Consider the following 21,223-nt stretch of genomic DNA (forward strand, 5'->3'; position numbering starts at 1 on the left):
GTCATCGGGAAAGCATCCCTGCTCAGAGGGTCTCGGGAGTGAGGCCGGTGCTGCTCCCTGCCAGACACGGCCGTGCCTGTGAGCCCAGGGGGCTCAGCCAGAGGGAGCCGCCTGTCCTGGATCCAGAGCTCTGCCACCTCCTTGGGGCACCAGGCTCGGCTTCCTCCTGCCCCTCTGTCCCCTCAGTACCTGCTGGTTCCAGCTGGGCCCTCAGGCCAGCCCTGGAGCTCTGAGACACTGCTGGGATGTTCTCACACCGAAGGGCTTCTCTTTCTTCCCGAGCATTTGGTTACGGGAAGGAGAGACCCTGTTTGGTGCCCGTCGGAGCTGCCCAAGCCAGCAGGGCAGAGCAGCAGGAGCACGGCAGTGTCCCACCGAGGCCACCTGCCCAGCCAGCAGCACCGGCCTGGCCTGGGCCTAGGCACAGCTGCAAACAGCTGGTGGAGGCACCAGAGCATCCACGGCCCGGCTGCCGGCTTTGCATCCCCAGCAGCCAAGGCATGCAGCAGAATCCACTGCTGCAGTCAGGGCTGGGAGCTCCCTGCAGTGCTTGGTCACCTTCCTCCTCCTCACAGCAAAGTCAGCCCAGCCCGATCTATGACACTGTAAATGCAACATTTGAGGAAACTTTGGAGCTGGTCCTGGCTCTCAACTCCCATTCACAGGCAAGACTGAAGTCTGCACAGACAAAATGTGCATACAATTAGGGAAAAGTAGCAGGGTAAGAGTTTCCATTTCTGAAATGTGGTATCCTGTCTCCATCACAGCCAGTGCTTGGGAAAGTGGGACTGTGTTATTGTGTGATGCTGCAGTGTATATGGGAAGGGTCCTGCCGATTGCTGCTGGACACCCTGAGGGATGGACTAACTACACAAAATCATTGTGTAACTTTAGCCAGGGAGAAAAATGCTATTTACTTTGTCAGCAAACAATCAGCCCTCCCAAAATGTTCCTACACAGTCTTGAATTTCATCTGGAAGAAAAATGAAAGCACAGAAGGAGCAGAGGACTCTGATTTCTCTCTCCACGAGTGGAGATGCAGTGTGAGCACTGCTGCTCTGAAAGCAGGGTCACAGTCCCCTAAAATTGTGTGAGTTGTGTGGTGAGCCTGTGAGTGCCCCTTGCTGGCCCCACTGCAGCAGGAGCAGAGCTGGGGCAATGCTTTGTCTGGGGTTTGCACTGGGACTGGGACTGAGCTGACAGCGAGCCCACACTTGCCACCTGTGTGTTCCTTGTGTGTCTGAGGAACACCAGGAGAGACCAAAGGAGTCAGGACTGTGATAAAACTGAACCAGGAATTACAGGAGACTCCCAAAAATCAATCCAGCAGCAGCTTTTCTTGTTAAAGCCATGATGCCCTAAGCAAGGTAAAGTCTGTAGGTAGGTTTAAATTCTCTCATCAGACCAATTGATGCACATGGGAGGTACTTTCAGGCTCCCAAGTCCTTCCTCATATCAAAGAGGGGGTGCACGCTGCACCTCACCAGGGCACCACACACCTGGATAAATTCAGGAAGTCCTAAACCTAACCCAAAAATTGGAGCCCTATGCTGGTGGCCTGTTGTCAGGCAGTGCTTTCACTTAATTTGTCCAAGAAAAAAAATTATTCTGTTTCTGAGCCATATTTTTAACAACATAAGATCGCTTAAAATGTTTTGCATTGACTTCAAGTGACACTGAAGAACTAATACATCCAGGATTTAATGAAGTGAGGCTAAATGGAAATATCCATAATTTCCGAATGAAAGAAAACCGACAACATTGTCTGGGGACTGAAAGGATAAGGCAGGTCGTGTGAATCCACACAGCCATCCTCATGGGTGGGATAAGCACATACCCACTCAGGGACTAGCTTTGGAAAGCACAACTAACTCTTTGGAAATCTGATTTCAGGAGAAAAGTTGGACTTGAATACAGCCTTTCTTTTTTTTTTTTTTTTTTTGCATGTCCAACTCTCCTGAAGCTCTGAGCTCTGCACTGTGCACCAAAGGAGAGAGGGTAGCACTGTCCCAAGGGACAGACAGGGAATCAGAGCACAGAGAGACCTCTGTACATGGGGTGGTTAATCCTTGACCCACCTAGAAACAACTTATTTCCCAAACAAAAGCCCCACAGAAGTGGCACCAAACCAGAAGAGAGATGTGCCATTTTAAAATTCCAGAGCTAAGAGATGATTAAAACAAAACAAAACAAAAAAAAGGGTCTCTAGTGATTCCTAAGCAACAATTTCCAACTTGCAGACCAGTGCAACAACACCCCCAGTGTCCTCTGCCCCTTTCTTCTGCCCCTGTAAATTGTAGGACCCAAATTTGCCAAATCTTTTCCTCCCTTCCACATGGCTCTGGCATTCCCACTTTAAAGTGGTGCTGTTCTGGTTGAATAGCCATGGAGCAGAGCAGGCTCAGACTGAAATATTTGTTTGCGTGTCCTCATCCAACCACGGTTTTTCAGAATTTGGGAAGATGTCACAAAGCCACAGAAAACAATGCCCCCTTGGCCAAAGTCAGGCCACTCCACAGCGTGCCTTTCATTGCAGTGTACGGTTGAGAAACATAAGAAATGCACAGCTCACACAGGAAAAGCTTTCAGCAGATGTTGCTGCTTTAGAATACCAGAGAGTCACTATTCTAGCACATTTCATACAAGAGAAATCAACTAGCTCAATCCAAACAAATCCATTACAGTCCGTGCATACTCTGAGGCCGTGCAGAACAGCTCTCACCATTCTGGGGATTTCTCATCACTACAACTTGTAAAGGTTTGCTGCGACCTGCAGAGTTGAACTTGTGACAGGGAAAAGGTAAAGAAGCTGCTCACAGGAGAAGATTCCTGCAGTGTGAAAAGTACCCACAGTAATTACTCTGGTTCTGAGCCATATTTTTAACCACATAAGATCACTTAAAATATTTTGCTTTCACTTCAGGTGACACTGAAGAACTAATACAACCAGGATTTAATCAAGTGAGCCTAACTAGAAATACCCCGCATTTCTCAATGAAAGAAAACCACAGTTTAGGAGGGAAACTATCTCCCATTCCTTATCATCAGCCAATTTTTCTGCAGGTATTTGGTCACATTTACTCTCTGCTACACCCATTCAGTGTAGCAGTGTAGCACCCATTCAGCCCTGAGAGGAAATCAGGTTGTACATGTGAAACAGAGTAAAGTCTAATTCTTCAAGCCAGGAGCGAGCATGCTTGACAGTGACTTGTCATTAATTTACTGTACTGGCAAGGCAAGGGCACTTAAAAGCTGCATTTGATAAAGTATTCCTACAGATTCTTACATTTTACTGCCAGTGTCTGAGAAATGTACCCAAATCTAACATCAAAAGGCTCTTCAAGGGAAATAGCACAAAAATTATCCCTGTCTTGGAACCTGACTTGAAACTGCTCCTGGTTCTCAAACTTTTCCACCCCTAGTAATTGATGGAAATCAGCATCTGACAGCAGCAGATGTCACCTCAGTGAGGAGGTGGCAAAGGCTGCAAGGACAGCCAAGGTGAGCCCTCCTGCTGCCCCACAGCTGGTTACCTTCAGCTTTGTCACACGTGAAGCTGCCAAGAAACCCAAACCAGGCATGTCAGACCCGCTTTAACTTGGACTGATTTCCAAACACACAGCAGAGGCTCAAGTCTGACAGCCATGCAGGTGTGCAGTGAGCAGGCAGAGTGGTGATTTTTCCCAGTCTATCTCCCATTTCTCCCTGGCCATCCCAGTTCCTCTCACTGGATCCTCTGTACCTGAACATTTTGAGAGTGAGGAACTTGAAGATGTGACTGAAACAACACATTTCTTCTTATTGTTTTCTCTTTTGAAACTGTCAATATTGACCTTAAAGGTTTTCAAAGAACAGGGGAAGCTCTGGTTCTTTCCGTGGTGGATGAGCTGACTAATGCAGACTGTCAAAACCCACTTTAGATTTGCTGCAGCACATTACACGCAGGTTGTAAACAAAGCAAATATCCAAGATAAGAGTGGCCACCAGCAGGCTGCATCCCATGGAGCCACCATGACTGCCCTTATGACTCTGAAACATGCTCCTAATTTAGAAAGGATAAAGCATTGAAAAACCATTTCAGCAGAACGTTACAAACATTTAAGGTTGCCAGCCAGGACCCAGAGCCCACGGGCTCTTTCTGTGTGGGCTGTTTTTATGTGGCTTTTTTGCACCCACGCCCAGCTCTGCTCCATCAGCAGGATCCTCTGTGGGTGCAGAGATCTGTCAGCTGGGTATGGCAGAGGACAGGGCACAGGAGAGACTCTGGTGGGAAAGCCAGAAGGGATGCAGAGAGGGGGGAGAGAGGAAGCAGGAGGAAGTCTAGAAATTTGTAAAGGCAACATTCTGAGCCTGGGTATTCCCACCTGGATTCCAGCTGCGAGTTCACCTCCCCTGTAACACACTCCATTACCCACCCAAAATGAGTGGATTGTGTTTTCATCCCTGAGGTGAGGTGTGATTTCCATCTGCTGTTTCTGCATTTCACTGCACCTCAAGTCTCATCTCCAAGCTCTGCTTTGCTGTCTGGAGTTCCCTGCTGCCTTTGCCCACTCACTGAACTACCAGAAAATTGCCAGAAACATCAGCCCTTAAAAACCACTCAAATCATGAGCAGGACTACCTCTGTCTCATCCCAGTGCTCACAAACACAGAGGGAAACGCTGCTTAAGCCTGCCCAGCTCCCTGCTCTGCAGCGGGATCTCAAATCCCAGCAGCACTTCACAGCACCTCCTTCATGAGGCTGTGGCTTTGTCTCATCCCCTCCAGCCCGGGTGCTGCTCTGTCCTCACACAGGACTCACACATGAGTCTGTCACAAGCAGCACCTGCATTTTGGAGAGGAGCCTGCTGTGAGCCCAGCCAGGTGACACACAGCTCATGGAGGGGCTGTCACTGCTGAGATTTCCAGCTCAGCCCACACAGGCAGAGACCTGCTGCCTGTGAGTGTGGGTCGTTGGCAAGCTGGAAGGTACAACAAGGTCCCATTGACAAAGGAGTGCACAAACCCTTAAAATTACTCGTCACAGATAATTGTTTTCCTCTGGTGAATGGCTTAAATAAAAATGTTTGCACTGAGGCCAAGAATGCAGGGTCTGAGGCCAGGCAACATCCTGCAATGGTAATAAATACCTACTACACAAATAAACTACCAGAATGGCTGCTTCCCCAGATGTCATGAAGATATCCCAATGTGCATAAGCTGCTCTTTGATGCTATCCCAGCCTCAAGCTTGCAGCACCTCTGCCACAGAAAACCGGTTTTCTGTTAAAATAAACCAACTGGGATAGAAACTAAAGTGGTGTTATTGAATATGCAGTTATTGTCACCGCTATTTCCCCACTTCTTTGAAAATGCAAATGATCCAAAGCAGAAAGCAAAGCCGTGTTTTGAGTGCTGTGGGAAAAGGGGTGACAGTCACCGAGTGCTGGCTGACCAGCTCCCTCCTCCAGCCAGAAGGAAGGCCTCACATTAGAGGCTTTGCAAATTGGATAAGGTGTGGAGCTAATAAAAACTTGAACCAGCCTGGAAACCTGATGATTAAATCTTGGAAAGCTGAAGACCATGTGAGGTGGTTAGTTCTGACTTGTGCTGTGATGGATCTCTAACAACATGTGAAAGTTATCATCTCATGAGGCAAACATCCCTGTTGTTGGGCAGCACAGACACACAGACAGCCAAGTTCTGAACAAAACCAGCTCACAAGCCCCACAGGGACTATTTGGACATCTCATCCTGCACAAATATACCCAGTTCACACAAAATCATCTCCGTTCAAAGTTAAAATTACTCCTAATGTTACCTGCTCTGGAAAACCCAACTGCAATGTTTCAATTTCTGTTTTTCCACTGTAGCTGAAACTGCAGCACTGGGGCTGGATCCATGCGAGAGACATCACATACAGCACTAAATTCCTTGCTGAATTTATGGATGCTGCTGTGCAGGAATACAACAGGGCTGGGATGCTGTGCAGCCCTGGTTAGCTCATGCTCCACAGCCAGCCCATGATTGCCTTGGACATGGCTCCCATTCCTGCTGAAGGGAATAGCTGACCCCATAAATCAGACTGCAGCAACACCCCTTCCACAGCTGTCTCCAGGCTCCCTCCTCAACTTTGGCTGGGTGTTTACTTTGAGATTCAGAGCACACATGTAAACTGTTTAGGGATATTCCTATATCCCTGTTTCTCATTAGAAGTGCCAGAGAGAATGAAAAATGTAGCCCATTAGTGTTATAACCATCAGAAAGAAAAAATAAATAAATAGGGAAAAAAACCCCAGTGTAGTGAGGGTTTGACCCATAATAGCCCAGTCTGTTTCCCCAGTACATTCCAGTTTCTGGGCCAGTGCTGCTCTGGAAAGGTTTTCAGGCAGCATTGGGCAGATCCCTGCTGCCCACAGGTCCCACTCCAGTGGTCTCCAGTGTAGGCCATGAACATCTCTGGGAAAAATAAAGGGTCATGGAGAAATCTGTGTTTGTTTATTGTTGTCCTTAAGGTGAGATCTGAACAGCCCTGGAGTAGCTGCTCATCAGCACAGACCCCTCTGGCCACGCTGCTTTCTTGCTTTTTTCTTTGGAAACACCTTCAGAGCAGTGTGGCAGTTTCCATTTCTTATGGTTTCCACACACAAAAATGATCCCTTTCCCTTGTTCCCGAGGCTGAGGGAGCCGGGAAAGGTTAAAATGCCACGGGGCTGTGAGGAAAGAAGTGTCAGAGCAGCCCACTGACACTCAGGAGAAAGGAGGGGGCAGAAGGTGTTTTTTACGTTTTTGTTTCTGACCACCTCTATTTTAATCTGCAATAAATTAAACTGTTTTCCCCCCAAACTGCAATGCTAATGCTTCTGTGGCAAATTAGCACCACTCACAGAGAAACTGGAAGAAGTAATGGATATTTCCCTCTTCAGTGTTATCTACACAAAGAGTAGCACAAAGTGTAGTCAGGAATTACAACCTGGTGACATTTGTGATGAGAGTGGCCACAGCTCCTCAGTCCAGACAAAGCCATTCCGGGGCCAGCACCCTACATACCCCCCCACCCCAGGGGATGCCCTCAAGGTGTGGGGAATCCCCTCTGAGCACAGAAGGGAGCTCAGGTGTTCAACCAGAGCTTGGGAGCAGCTGGGGGATCCTCTGGAGCCAAGGACACTCAATTCCCACCAGGAATCCAGGAACTGTTTTGCCATAAGTGGTCCAGCAGAGGCTCAGAAGGGCTACATTTAACAGCTACCTTGCTGTCAGTTAAGAATTCTTTTATTTTTTGTTTTAATGAGTCTTATCTGTGGGCAAAAAAGCTCTCTGCAGAAAGAGTGTGTGGGTTTGAGGAGCGGGAGAGAGCTGTGAATAGATTCAAGTCCTTCAGCAATAACCAACAGTCTGCTCGAGATGTAAATTCATCCTTTTAGCACTGAGATCTTTAGAACGTGTAGAGACCTGAGCTGGTACTGGCTTTTTAAAATTCTGTGTAGACCTTTATCTTCAAATAATAAACCACCACTTTGCCTTATGCAAGGCAATGAAGAAAAAGTGAAAATATCCTTTATCACCTACATTCTTGTTATGTGGCATCAACACAGCATTTAATAAAAAGCATCTTGATATAATAATAGTTTGAAGTTTATTTTCCAAACAGAACTGTTTGCCTAGAGTAATGTAAATTTGTGGTTCTTCTTTACACTTCACAGATGACAAGAGAAAAAGATCTTAGGATCTCCCCAAAGGAGAGATTTAATTGTAAAACAAAGCACTAAGTATGACATTTAGCTGAGGCTGTAAAGGCTACAGTAATTAAAAAATACTAAAACATATGGTGCACTTCATGAGGCTGGTTAATATCAGCTCCCAAACCGAACCTTTTGGGTGCGTGAGAAGAAACAGGAAAATGCAAATATTCTCCTCTACCCTGAACCATAAAAAAAGCCTTTGCTGTAGTCCTCATGGAGCAGGAATAACACTCCCATCTCAATTCCCTTAATCTGGAGGAGGGGGATTTCCTTTCACCTGCTAAAACCGAGATATGAGCAACTGTTGTGATCTAATAATGCATTTACCATGATAAGATATGATATGATTGATATGCTATGCTATGATATGATGAAATGATTGATATATGATATGATCGATATGATATGATATGATATTATATATATGCTATGATATGCTGTGACATGATATGGTTGATATATGTTCAATATGACATATGATTGATATGATATGATTTATATGATTGATATTATATATATAATATATAATATATAATATATAATATATAATATATAATATATAATATATAATATATAATATATAATATATAATATATAATATATAATATATAATATATAATATATAATATATGATATATGATATATGATATATGATATATGATATATGATATGTGATATATGATATGATGGGAGGGGATGGCCCTCCATGGGGTGTACTGGCCTGGCAGCCCGTGCCAGCTCGGGGCAGTGCCACATGTGGCTGGAGAAGGGTCTGATAAGCAGTACTCAGGTCACCCTTGGAGCACGGTCCCTAAGCCCACGTGCTGGGTCATATTTCAGTGATTAGAGGAGCACTGTGGACCACAAGGAGCCCTTTGCAGCAGGCACCAAGCTGGAGATGTTGCAATATGGTCAAATCCCAGAAGAGCAGAGATAGAAACAAAACAAACTCAAACCACAACAACAACTTGTGTAATCAGATCATGCAGAGGAGCTGGGAGCCAGGGCCCTAGCTGGTGCTTACGAGCATAGCTCTTTCTACACTCAATTTCTCCATTTCAGCTTCAGTTACTATCATTTCATACCTTTAAAGCTCTACCTTCCCACTTCAACATTCAGGAAGTCTATCAACAGCAGGCTACCAGCCTGAAACTGTGTTTTTTGAGGATCTCTGCTCGGATGAAACCCACAAATGTCTTTTCCAAGCATTTCCATCCCTTGCTGCTGTGGGTGCTGGGTGCAGAGTCTGTTTCTGTCAGCTGTGCACACCTGCCCAGCACAGCCTCCAGCTGAGGGGGCACTGGCAGCTGCGCTCAATCTGATGAGTACTCACAGCTTGGTGCCCTTCAGGAACATAGTCCAAAGGGAAGCCAAAGAAAAGGGTGTCTTTCTTTTTTCTGTTCCCTGAAAGGGTGGTCAGAAAAATAAGAATACCAAAAAAAGGCAAAAATACATGTTTGTGAGAAGAAAAGCAGATTAAAAAACACATCTGACTGCCCTGGAGCCAAACATTATTTACACCCTCAGCTTGCTCCCATAACCCAGGTGTGTGGTATACTGTAGAATTACAGAATCACAGAAAGTTTAGGGTTGGAAGGGACCTTAAAGCCTATTGGCCCCAAATCCACAATTCAATTCTCAATCACAAGCAGCAGCACCCATAAGCCCTGCTTTCACAGCAAGTACATCACCATGAGTAGCCCAAACCTTTCCCAAACGAGTGAAAATTCTCTCTGAGTTACACCTTTACTGAAAAATAATAGCAAGCTCATTAATGCTGGTGATTTGTTTCTCTTTTCTTTTTTTCTCTTCCGTGCAAGTAATATGGAAACAGAAGAAAGAGGATAATTTCTCTGGTACTGAAGTGCTTTCTGACTGCAATTGTTTCTGGATTCCCCAAACCCAACATTTGCAGTTTGATCCCAGGAGAAAAAGATGTAGCTTGCATTTTCAGGAGAAAAACCCCTCAGATTAATTTGTGCAGATTTGCATGTAGATGACTTTCAGGCTCAGCATCCATCGTGATGGCAAGTCTGGTTTGTGACTCCCAGCTGCCTGTGGTCTCCAGGAATCACGGCAGCCTCTAGGAGTTCTCTCCAGTTGGGTTTGCTTTGTTTGTGTCTGAGCTCAAAGGCAAAATATGTTCTCTTCTACCAGATCTTATTCAGATGTGATTTACATATGGGAGAAAAGCCTGAGAAATATCAATATTTGCATTTTAAACATGATTTCAGGATGTCTGTCGTGGTTCATTCACCTGCTTTTTGGCTCTTGCATGCATTTAGTTCACTCTTCTTTGACTGCACAGCCATATGGGTCTCATTAAGAATCTAAAATGTTAAGCTTTTTGTTTTCCCAGATCAACTGCACCTGCGTAAGCAGTATGATAAATTACATAATTGTTAGATGTGATGATTGTTTAGTAATTAAATATAATTATTATATAACCATAATAAGAATAATGAGAAACTATGTTGGAAATTCAAAGGGGGGCTAAATCTATGTATACAACAGAACAATATAAGTTTAATAATTAACATGAAAGTTATATAACGACAGAGTATAAAACATGATCATTTCGCATGTATGGTCGGAATCAGATTTGGGTAATACCCTGATTCCCAGAGCTCTTTAATAAAAAGCACCACATATAATCCCCCGTGATTATGTGTTTTTGAACGCTAACACCATGGCCACCTCCAGCTTTCGTTTAAGCTCCATGACAGTTTGCCATTGATGTCTCTGCAGGTTCCCTGATGCTCTCAGTGAGTTCCACAGGATCATGGCTCTGATAGTGACAGAATAGCAGATATTTTACCTCTTCCCTGAAGAAAAAGAGCTAGAGATACATAAATTCATTAAATGACTAAGCCAGCTCCTGGGACACATTAAAAATCTGTATGCTTAGATATGTTCAACAGCCTCAGAGCACACAGAGAGAAGGTGGGGAAGGAAGAAGTGATGCTTGGAAAAGCTACTGAGGAAACAAAGCAGCTGTCTGCGCTAAGGAAGTTCTGCCACAGCCATTTAACACTCCAGGCTGAGCCCACAACCCTGGAAATATGTGGGTAATTCACCTCTTGGCAAGTCAGAGAGTCATAAAGAGTCCTCAGCGGGAAGGGACACATGAGGAATGTCAAGTCCAGCTCCTGGTCCTGCACAGGATGCCCAGCAGAGCTTAGAGCACTGTCCAAACTCCCCCTGGACCCTGGCAGGCCCGGTGGCCTGGGCATTGTGTGCTGCTCACAGCCCCAGACCTGTGCAGCATTTGCAGGAGCACTCCCAGCATGTCTCATTTTTCACCCTAATCCAACTGATAAAAACAATAAAGCAGATTTGACCTTCCATATAAATTGTTTACTTTACTGCTTCCATGGCTATTTGTACTTCTCCTCTCACCAGTCCTGCAGCCTGGGCGATGACAGATCTGGAGGCAGGACCCCTCCACACCACCCTGCACCCCCTGGGCCTCTGCTGCTGGCACAGACTTCTCCTTCTTCACAGCAAATCCCTGTGCTGGTAGCACCGTGGAAGCATTAGCGCCCACCTGACATGCCAGAGATGAGGAAATGGTTGAAAACTGCAGCAACTGAATTTCCTGGCTCATCAAGTGCTGCTGAACAGCCTTCCCCTCCACCTCCAGATTTCACACTGGAGTCTCTCACCTTATCTTTCTGTAGTTGCATTGCTGCTGAGGAGCTTTAACTGTGCAGCAGGTTGTAGTGATGGAGAGTTGGTTTAAAAGCCCTACAAACCCCCTGCCACTGGGGCTTTCTAGCTTTTCACCTGCCCTCATTGTGCCTCCCAAATTCCATCTGGTAAGTCGCCAAAATTATCTTCTGATTTAAAGTCTGCTTTGTACATGATACACAAGAGCATCATTTCCATAAAAAGTAAAACTTTGCAGCATAAAGAAAAGTAACACATGAGAAGGATTAAATAGAAAACTGGTTGTGTTTCAAGAAATTGGTGCTGTGACAAAGAGCCAGCAGCTCCCAAAAGCAGAGATACTTTCCTTTCAGATTTCTTCATATAGCCAGCAGGGATATCTATAACAAGTAATTCCACTACAATATATTAAAAAAAAAAAAAAAAAAAGAAAAAAAACACACCCTCCAAACTAAAGTCTTCTAAATGCAAGGGCAAATGAAGATGATAAGTTTTTACAGCAAAATTCACTCTGCTGCTGAAGGAATGTCCCTGTGGCCCAGGGATTACATGGCTTATCCAACCCGTCCTACTCCCTGCTGCCTCCTGCTTCTGCATCTCCCACCCAGAGGCTCTACCAGCTCGGGGTGCTCACAGGAGCCTGCAGTCCGTGGGAGCTGGGCAATGCTCAGAGACCCATTCCCACTCAGCTCAGAGGGGCAAAGCAGAGTTCTGAGCATTTCCTCAGGGGTGGCTGGGTTTGCACACATCACTGCTTCCATCCTAGGCAGATCCCAAAGGCACAAGCTCTCCACTCTTGGGCAGACAGGCAGCTCCTGGCAGGTCCCATGTGCTGCAGAGCTCCAGCCTCCGGGGCACAGCAAGTCACCTTTAGCCAATTTCCCTCATTACATACATAGCCCTTGCCATTTTTGTTGCTTTCCATGTCCATCTAGGGCTGTAATGAAATAGGTATCTACCTACAAAGCATCTAAAAACTGGAGAAAGCCATGAAATATGACACATTTCTGGCAGTAGGAACGCATGCTGAACTCACAGCAGCCTCTCCCTGAGGTCCCTTCTTCTGTCATTTACCAATTCCACACTCCATCTTAATAGATGACCTCAAAATGCAGGGGGGAGTTTCACCCATGCAGAAAAATAACCTAATAAAGCAGTTGGTTGCTGAAACGCCCCCAACTTCTCTCAGTTCTGAAGTGTTGTGCACAGCCATCAGTTTCACAGGAGCTGGGACACGAGCAGTAAAGCAGTGGGTAGCATCATTATGGACCAACATAGAGAGGAGAGGAAATGAGGCTCACTTGACATTCTGTTTGTGCTTCTGGCATGGCAGTAAGAAATGCAGTGAAAGTGCCAGGGCAGCTCTAAGCCTGGAAAAGAGGAGAATCTCACCAGAATGGCAGGAACTAAAACCCAGAGGTAGCGACTCTGCAGTGTCAATGCCATCAGTGCTACGGCCCTGTTCTCTGCAAACTGAGGCAAAGTTAGCAGTGGTTTTACTTATAGATGGAATGCCAGAAAGAGCATTAAATTGGTCTGCTGTGACACCAGAGGCAATGTGAGCAGCAACAATGAGATGTTGCAGGTGGGGCTGGTCAAACATGCACATGTGCAGCCTGCAGTGTGAAATGTGTGAGCACAGCCAGGCTCCCTCACTCCAGCAGCCCCACCTGGGGCTCTCCCTTCCCTCCTGGCCAAGGGTGTGTCTGACATCACGGTTTAACCTGAGCAAGCTGTTCTGTGTCTCTTTAATGGAGAGTATTAGGAAATGTTCCCTTAATATTTGGAGAATTAATGACACATGAGTAATGCAGCAGCCTGATCCAAGAAATGTTCCAGTGTGCTCTCGTATTATCAAGTTTTTCCAAATGCCTAATTTCACGGGTGCCCACAGAATACTGGAGGTGCCTGGTGCCCCTTGAGGAAGCCGTGGCTGTGGCTGGAGCAGCTGAGGCTGTCCTGGTCCCTGCGGGCTCACCTGGTGTGTGACAGTGAGGGTCCTCAGCAGGCATCTCTGACACACACACCCGCTCACGGGAGGCTGCACAGCTCCTGAAACTCACTCACACCAGTTATTTGTGTTGATTTAGAATTTGCAACAAAGTTTTTCCCAGAGAGCTGTCCACAGGCACATTGGCACTGTCTGCACCTCCAGGCATTGCCCGTGCAGTGCAGCTCTGCCTGGGGACCTGCAGCCCTGCTTCCTTCTGCTCTGTCAAACCACAGGATTCCTTCTAACTCAAACCCTCCTTCTAATCAAAGAACCCCTCAGACTTGAAGCGGTTTTGGAGCTCAGAAGGTCATAGGGGTTACTTAACGAATTGCATGTTTTGTCTCGCTCCTGCTGGTTTTTGGTAAGATGACACTCACCAGGCTGCCCCACTGGCAGTGTCTGTCAGCTGGGCACCCCCCAAGGTGCTCATGTGGTTGTGTCACAGTGCAGGCAGCTGCCACACAGCTGGAGGATGGCAGCAGGTACCTGAATTTTAGCGTCTGCTGTGCTTTCTTGCTGAAATAACCAGAAAAAAAGAGCTATTACTTGCCAGTGACTGAACACTCACCTCCATTTCCCTTTCCCTTCACAATCATTAGTGTGGGGTCAGTAATTACTGACATTCTGTGCTGAGGACACACACATGAATTTGTATCAGTATTTCCAAAATAATGGGTAAATTTGGGCCTTTTCAAAAGTATTTTGCAGCGGTGTATTTTGTGCAGCACCTGATCCCACAGGGCCCATTGTGCACAGAGCCTTTGGTTCCGCTCCAAACTCCTGTCAGTGACTGCTTTTTCCCAGTGCAGTTCCAGTTGGACACTGGGAAGCTGGCCTGATGGGGTTTCATAACGCCCTGGGAATCCATAGGAAATGATAATGCATGCTCAGTTCACTGGGGCATTGTTGCCTTTTTATTTATTGCTAGGACTACAGATTCAAATCTGGGATCTGAAAGCCAAGCTGGATTCTTTCCTGGACATCCCATAGCTGTAAAGATGTGTAGAAAAACCTTCCTTAAGCCTTTCTGTATAATGAAAACCATCCCAAGCTCTGTCTGCTGAAGCTCTTGGGGCTGAATTGTTGGGAGGGAGGAGAGGACAGGGCAACCACCATGGACTGGAATTGTACCTTTACCAATGGGCACCTTCAGAAACTAGGCAGGCCTTTAAATAAACTTAAATATTTTTAATGCATTTAATTAATTTAATACATTTCAGCAATGAGAACCAGAAACTATTTCACATGAAAATTCAGGTGATTATTAGAATTGCAGCATCACTGTTAGGTTTCCACAGTTATTTAGACTGACTAGATAAAAGGCAAAAGCTTTGACAGAGCCAAACCAAAGGTTTGGTTTGGTTCTCTCATTTCCCTGCTTTAGCCCCAGTCTCACTTTCCAGCCTTTGCACCCCTCCTCAAGGATTTTATCTTGGAGGCTGATCTGAATTTTTGGTTTTCTCTAATTCCAGCCAAGTTCCTATAGTAAGTCTCTCAGACATTTACCACCCTGAGCCTCAGCCCTCTCTTCTCAATCCTTTCTAGGCTTTTCATGTATAAAATCCTCTTTCTTGCTGCTTAACAAAGGTAAATGCTGTGGCTCTGCTTCCATCACCCTACTCCAACTGCCAGGCTGACAGAGCAGTTTATATGCAAATATTTTGCTTGGCAATCCTGGCTGCAATAAGAACATTGTTTCTTAAACTGAATGTAATGCCCAGAGAAATGAGTTCCTGTTTATAATGCAATATACAGTACACAGGAATGTAGGCTCAGATTTCTGTACCTGTTATGGAAAGAAAACTGCTATAAAAATCCATAAAAATATGAAAGCGATGTATGAGCTGGAGGCATTGCTCCTGGAACATGAGGGACAGGCTGGTAGCTGCAGTTTGGATATATACGTGTGAAAATCACACCTCATTTTATTCATAACTAAGGAGATGAGATTATCTGAAGAGATCCCTGAAGTGCAAAACAAACTTACCCTTTTCTTACTGTAAGACAGAGATGACAAGTCAGTAAACAGTTGGATTTTAAAGAGCTGTGCCAAAAAAATGCTGAAGCTGCTGTTGTACCCTTGACAGGCAGACACGACCACGTCAACATTTCCCATAAATTCTTACGTGGTGTGAAAAATAAATGTGGTTTGTCCAGCTCCGGGAGAGCTGCAGAGAAAATTGCTCCACCTCCATCCCAGAGCAGCTCGCCATGCTATTGTGCAATGGAAAGACATTCCAGCACCGTGTCACCTTGGGACTGGATTTCAAAAATGCTGGGGCCTTCCTTCATGGTTCATGCTGCTGCTATGCAAGAACAGCAGTGGGGTTTCACAAGAGGCAGTAGTGACCCTCTTGCCCATCCTTTGGTGTAACCAGCCACAAAGAGTCACAAGGCAAATTTAGAGTGGAAGGCAGTTTAGCAAACAGAGAACAACTCCACAAGTAAATAAATAAATAAACCCCAACACTTTTTCACTCATCCATAAGTGTCTCTACCTTGTACTTGACCAGAATACTCATGCCTTCAATAAAGTCCAGGGCTGTCAGGTCTGGTTCTCATTCCCAAGGAACCGGCGATCTGCAAGATCTCAGCAATCAGGCTGTGCTTGGAGCAAGCTGGAGAGGAGAGGTTGTTGAGAGGCAGAAAACAGGCCCTGGCAGTCAGTTCAATCATCTCATTCCCAGAGCTGCTCCTGCCATCCCACCAGACCCCGTGCTCCTCACCCTGACTTTTCCCAGCTGAGCAGGGCTGTTCTGAGACCCCTTCCAGCCCTCAGGAGAGTTCATTCAGCTCTCCTTTACCCAAAAACAATCCCTCTCCCCCACTCTGTGCCCCTCAGCTCATTCCCCTCCAGCAGCACACACATTCCCCACAGCCTCCCTGGCTGCAGGCAGGGAACACATCCCTTAGATCTGTTCCTGCTCCCAGCTCCAGCCCTGGGGAGGCTGCTGGAGCCTCATTACACCTGCAGCATCTTGGCCTTCAGTTTTGCACCTCTTCTTCCTCACTGCTCAGAGACATTCTGCATGGTCAGCTCATCAAAACAAGCACTTTCAAATGCGCTTTGGGCACTCAGGGCATTCGACCTCATGTCCCCCTGCAAATCCCGGGCACACTCACCTTCCCATCTTTTCCTTGCTGCAGGTTGACTGCACAGTGCCCATCCTTGCAGGTTGGACTGCACTGTGGGCACTACTGGGACAGCACAGCCACCACTGTCACTGCTGGCAGAAATGATGAGAGTCTCCTCATGCAGCCTGAGGAATGCTCTGAGGCCACCAATGATTTAATCCAGCTCGTTGAAGGTCTTAGAGCTTGGCTTTGTGTGTTTCTCTATGTGGTGTGTGGAGGAATACAGAGCAGTGTGACCATCCAGCTGGTTCTGGAGCCACCGAATGTTCTGGAGGCAGGAGGAGGCTGGAGTTCTGCATACAGCAGGCTCAGAAATTCTCCTTTATCACACTCACATTCCCTGCTAACAGCAGAGGCATTTCTGACACAGCAGTGGCCAACTGGCAGGCACACACAGAGATCAAAGGCTTTCCTGTGGTCCCTGGCTCCCCAGCAGATCGCTCTCTGCAGGTCAGGCCAGGGCTCTGTGCTGTGAATTGTGTGACCCCTGTGAACCTGCTGAATCAGGGCCAAAGAAATGTTTGTCCCATCCTTGCATCTGTAAAGCCTACAAAGAGCAAAGCTATTTTTCATTAATTGCTAACTATTCCTCTTGGCAAGCCAGTTTGCCTCCCACTTTCATTCACTTTGAAACAAAACCTATCAAGAGCCCTTTTAGTCCAGCACTACAATGGGCTGATAGTATATCCCTAGTTTCTTTTCCAAATTCCCATACAAGCTATCAAATGTTGGCTCGTTACAACTCATCCAGCCTTTCATCTGTTGAAACTTCTGACTGGTTTTTGTCACAGCCTGATATGTCCATCAATGAAGATGCTTCTAATACAAAGCTCACATGTCCTTTTTCCTTAATGTCATGCACATTTCCCTTTTTACTTTATGGAATTAATTTCTTCTCACTTGTATTTACAAATTTTAAATGTTTGTTCTGTTTCAGTCATCCTTTAAGCTCCCAGTTTGTCTTTAGTTAGAGAGGGAAGCAGCACAGCCATTGCCTTGTTGTCCCCATCAAATGAACGTGTCAGCAAGGTGCTCGGGCAGGCACTACCCAAAAATAACTGAGGATGGCAGCAGACCCACAGCACATGTCTGAAATTCATCCCTCCATTTCTTCTCAGGTGTGAAGAACCTTCCTTCCCCCAGGAACTTGAGTTTAAGTTTTGATTGTGATTTAATAAATTTGGGAGAAACATTCCTATTTTAACTTATAAACAGTCTAGCAGAAAAAAAATAAATTCATTACTGCAAATCTTGAGCCCCCCATAAAGCACCCAGTAAAATGTGGCTCCCCAAGGTGAAAGATTGGCAGAGCCAACTCTCAGCCCTTTCTGGGCAGCTGGCAGCTCTTTTCCCTGGTTTGTCAATCCCAGAAAAGGTCTTTTAAAAAGCAGTGACCCAGGATAAACTTGTAATTAGAAATGCTGTCTGTTTATGAAATGTTATTTGATATTCCTGAGACTCAGAATAACCCAGTTTTTTAAACACCTATTGATTTTGTCACTGACTTGAATATTGGCCTAGCAATAGAACTTGTGTCCCATAAGTGATATTTTATCAGGGTCCATCAGTAGAAGCAAAAACCTCTCCAGATTTTTCAAGACAGCTGTAAACAGAATTTCTTCAGTATGTTCATTAAATGATTGAAGCAATCCAAGTTGGAAACAACATTATACCAACATAGAGCAAAATTACATAGAGAACACATTAAAACTTTAATGCGAAACCAGCATCACTACCTAAGCCCAAATCAGCACAGCAGTTTGTAAGAGCACACTGGTGTACATGTGCGTCAGTCTAACCTGCAAATCTCTGGGGAGAAAAAGGTACCGGATGGTATTTCATCACTAGCTACTACCTTTTGGCAGTATTCCATGTTCCTGTCAAGTTTTACATCAGATATATTGTTCCTAGAGAATGAAAAAGATGTAAGAGAAAAATCGTGATGATAAAAAAAAAAGTTATGTACTTTCTTTTGAGTTAGTAGTTCAGAAAATGCCTTCAGGAAGAGGTCTTCAAGGAGCCCAACTTCAGTTCTGTGGTACAATGCTGGAAGTTCATGCAGCCAACACTCCACAGAGCCCCAAGTGGTGTTAGAGACCCCAAGACAGCACTTACTAGGCAACACTGGATTTGGCCTTTCTGTTTTATTAGTTTTCCTCATTTCCTTTCTGTTTTTCCCCTCATAGCCATGGGATCCTCTTGGCTGACCTCCCCCTGCCCCAGGAGCTGCCAATCCCCAGGTGCTGCAGCCCTGCTGGCAGGAGCACGGGGCTGCTCTGGCAGGAAAGCACAGGGGAATCTCTTTATCCACTGGTATCAGCAACCAGCTCTGCTGCAGCCTGACAAAGAGCCCGGGAGGTGAGGCTGGCTCCAGGCACATCCAGCCAAACAGCAGGAATGAGCAGGAGGGTATTTCACAAGGAATCCCTGTGGTTGCAGTGCTCACCCTGATAACGGCAAGGCCAAGAGAGGTTTCCCTGCAAGTTGTTTTGGGGGCTGGGGTTCTCAGAGCTGCCAGGGAGCTGCTGCAGCAACAAAACATATGCATATGGATAAACCTTGGGATGAATCATAGAATCATGGATGGTTTGGCTGGGAAGGGACCTAAAAGCTCATCTCATTCCACCCATGCCATGGACAGGGACACCTCCCACTACCTCAGGGTGTCCCAAGCCCTGTCCAGCACTTTAAGGGATGATGCTCAAATCTTCTCTGCTCCTGCTCACTATGGGTGTAGGACAAGGTTTGTTCTTTAATAGGACTGTTGCTTCTTTAACGTCATCTCCTGCCAAGTTAAACTAATTAGACTGAATGCAGACTATACTGGAGGCATATGGGTTTGGTTGTTTTGTGGATGGTATTTGACCCTTTTCTTTCTCACCCACCTCCACCATTGCATTGCAGAACTAGGGAGTGCTGTGTCACACCAGATCAGAGCTTTCACCCCCCTCACTCTTTATCCACCTTTGAAGTGGTTGTGATGCTGCAGATTTCCCCAGAACAAAGGCATTCTCATCCCCTGACACACTGCACTGCCAAGGAATTTCATCTCCCAGACAGACTGCAAAGGGAAGAATCACCACAGACTACGTGCAATTTATGATTTCATTAATTCCTGCCACCAGCCACACTAACAGGCATTTTTCAGAAAGGAATGCATGATCAATTAGTCACAGGAATAAAAACGAGGGAGTAGACTCTTGAAATGAAAAAGGGATTATTCCTGCTTAAACATCAAAATGATGCTGGCTCCTCTGTGGATGATTAGGTGGAGAATTTATAGGAGATAATGTTAAATGCTCAAATGTTTCCCACTTAATTGTGGGAAAAGTGGTAGTGGGTGCTTTTCCCACAATTAAGCGGGTACTGTGAGACTGCTGCCAGGGTGATACATTCTCCCAAGATTTAAGCAATAAGCCTGAATTGCATTGACCTCTTACTGCCAAATAGCCATTAACTGGTGGAGGTTTTACGGGGAATTTCAATGTAAAAGGATGCTGAAGTCCAGCTCTGGGGCAGGCAGAGACAGCAGCATTTCCTAATGGGCCAGGTTTCCACAATCCTCCCTCAGAAGAGGCTGTGCTCATGATCTGCTGCACTGGAGGCACTTCAGCATGGCCCTACAGAGCCAAGTGCTTATTTTAGACCCCTTAGCCCATGCACACCCCTCAGCCAGCATCCCTCCCCTCTGACAGCCCCTCTGTGTCCCAGGCAGAACTGGGCTCCACACACACACGCTTGTTTATCCCAAAGGTTCTGGTGATTTCTGCAAACTGGACCCAGGGCATGGCATTTCCAGGTTAAAAGATTGTAGCTATAAAAATGTTGATATGAGAGAAATATTCCCTGGGGATTTTTCAAGCATTACAGAGTCTTTCCCTGAACTATGGTTTATACTGTTTTCTTAATGGAATGCAGCTGGCTTAATGAATAGAAATAGTCAAGAATAATGTATTCAGTGACTGATGGTGGGGGGGGAAGCATCCCAAATAATTTATTTATATTCTTTGACACTGATCTACTAATGAAGACATTTATTAATAAGAAATATGCTCAATGATGATGGTGAAAATCAGTCAAACATATTATTAGCAGTTATTATTCCACCATTTTGAATTGAGAGGTAAAATTTCCTGTAGTAGCTGTAGTTTAGCTGTAGTTTCTCTATAAAGTGTGCAGTTCAGGTAACAGCACCAGAAACAGTTCACATTTCAGAGGCAAAGGATGCATAAAACAATACCAATTAAACCCATTCTGGCTAAAAATTGCAATATTTACCTTGGGGTTTCTGCTACTTTCTAGTTATTTTGCGTTATTAATTTGGAGCAATGCTTACACAGAATACCAACAGGAATTTGACAGGAAATTAATGTAGAAACTCCCCCCAGAGATCTTAGATGTTGCTAAGCCCATTTTTCCTTAGCCAGAGTTAATGAATAATCATCTCCTTGGCAATGGTTCCTGGAGTAGAGACTTGTACTTTGGTTCCTGTTAAAGATAGAAAAATGAAAAGTGTCAGATAACGTTGGCATCAGGGGGATTTATCTAAAGCAACTGGGTGAGTAAATACCCTCCATGCTCTGAGTCACTGCTCTGAACCGCCCCCATTGCTGCAGCTAACTTCCCATTTGGGAAAGTTTTCTCTACAAAGAATGTTTATCCCTTTTCAGTCTAAAGATACTTTGATGTCTCTTTCACATGCAAAA

The 21,223-nt window shown here is 45.5% G+C and overlaps 1 protein-coding gene across 3 annotated transcripts in view; it reads right to left on the reverse strand.

Moving 5' to 3' along the window:
• The window catches only part of FBLN2 (fibulin 2), a 109,595-nt gene extending 93,615 nt beyond the window's left edge, over positions 1-15,980 (reverse strand). The window contains exon 1 of one of the 3 annotated variants that reach the window (XM_064724343.1): positions 15,881-15,980. The gene's annotated coding sequence lies outside the window, so the exon portion shown is untranslated. Of the gene's footprint in view, positions 1-4,364; positions 4,465-5,799; positions 5,836-15,880 lie in introns of those variants that run through there. The other 2 variants (XM_064724342.1, XM_064724344.1) reach the window with 2 other exon arrangements.
• Positions 15,981-21,223: the final 5,243 nt, after the last annotated feature.

This window comes from Zonotrichia leucophrys, chromosome 12, assembly GCF_028769735.1.
Source record: "Zonotrichia leucophrys gambelii isolate GWCS_2022_RI chromosome 12, RI_Zleu_2.0, whole genome shotgun sequence".
In the NCBI taxonomy this organism is placed as follows: domain Eukaryota; kingdom Metazoa; phylum Chordata; class Aves; order Passeriformes; family Passerellidae; genus Zonotrichia; species Zonotrichia leucophrys.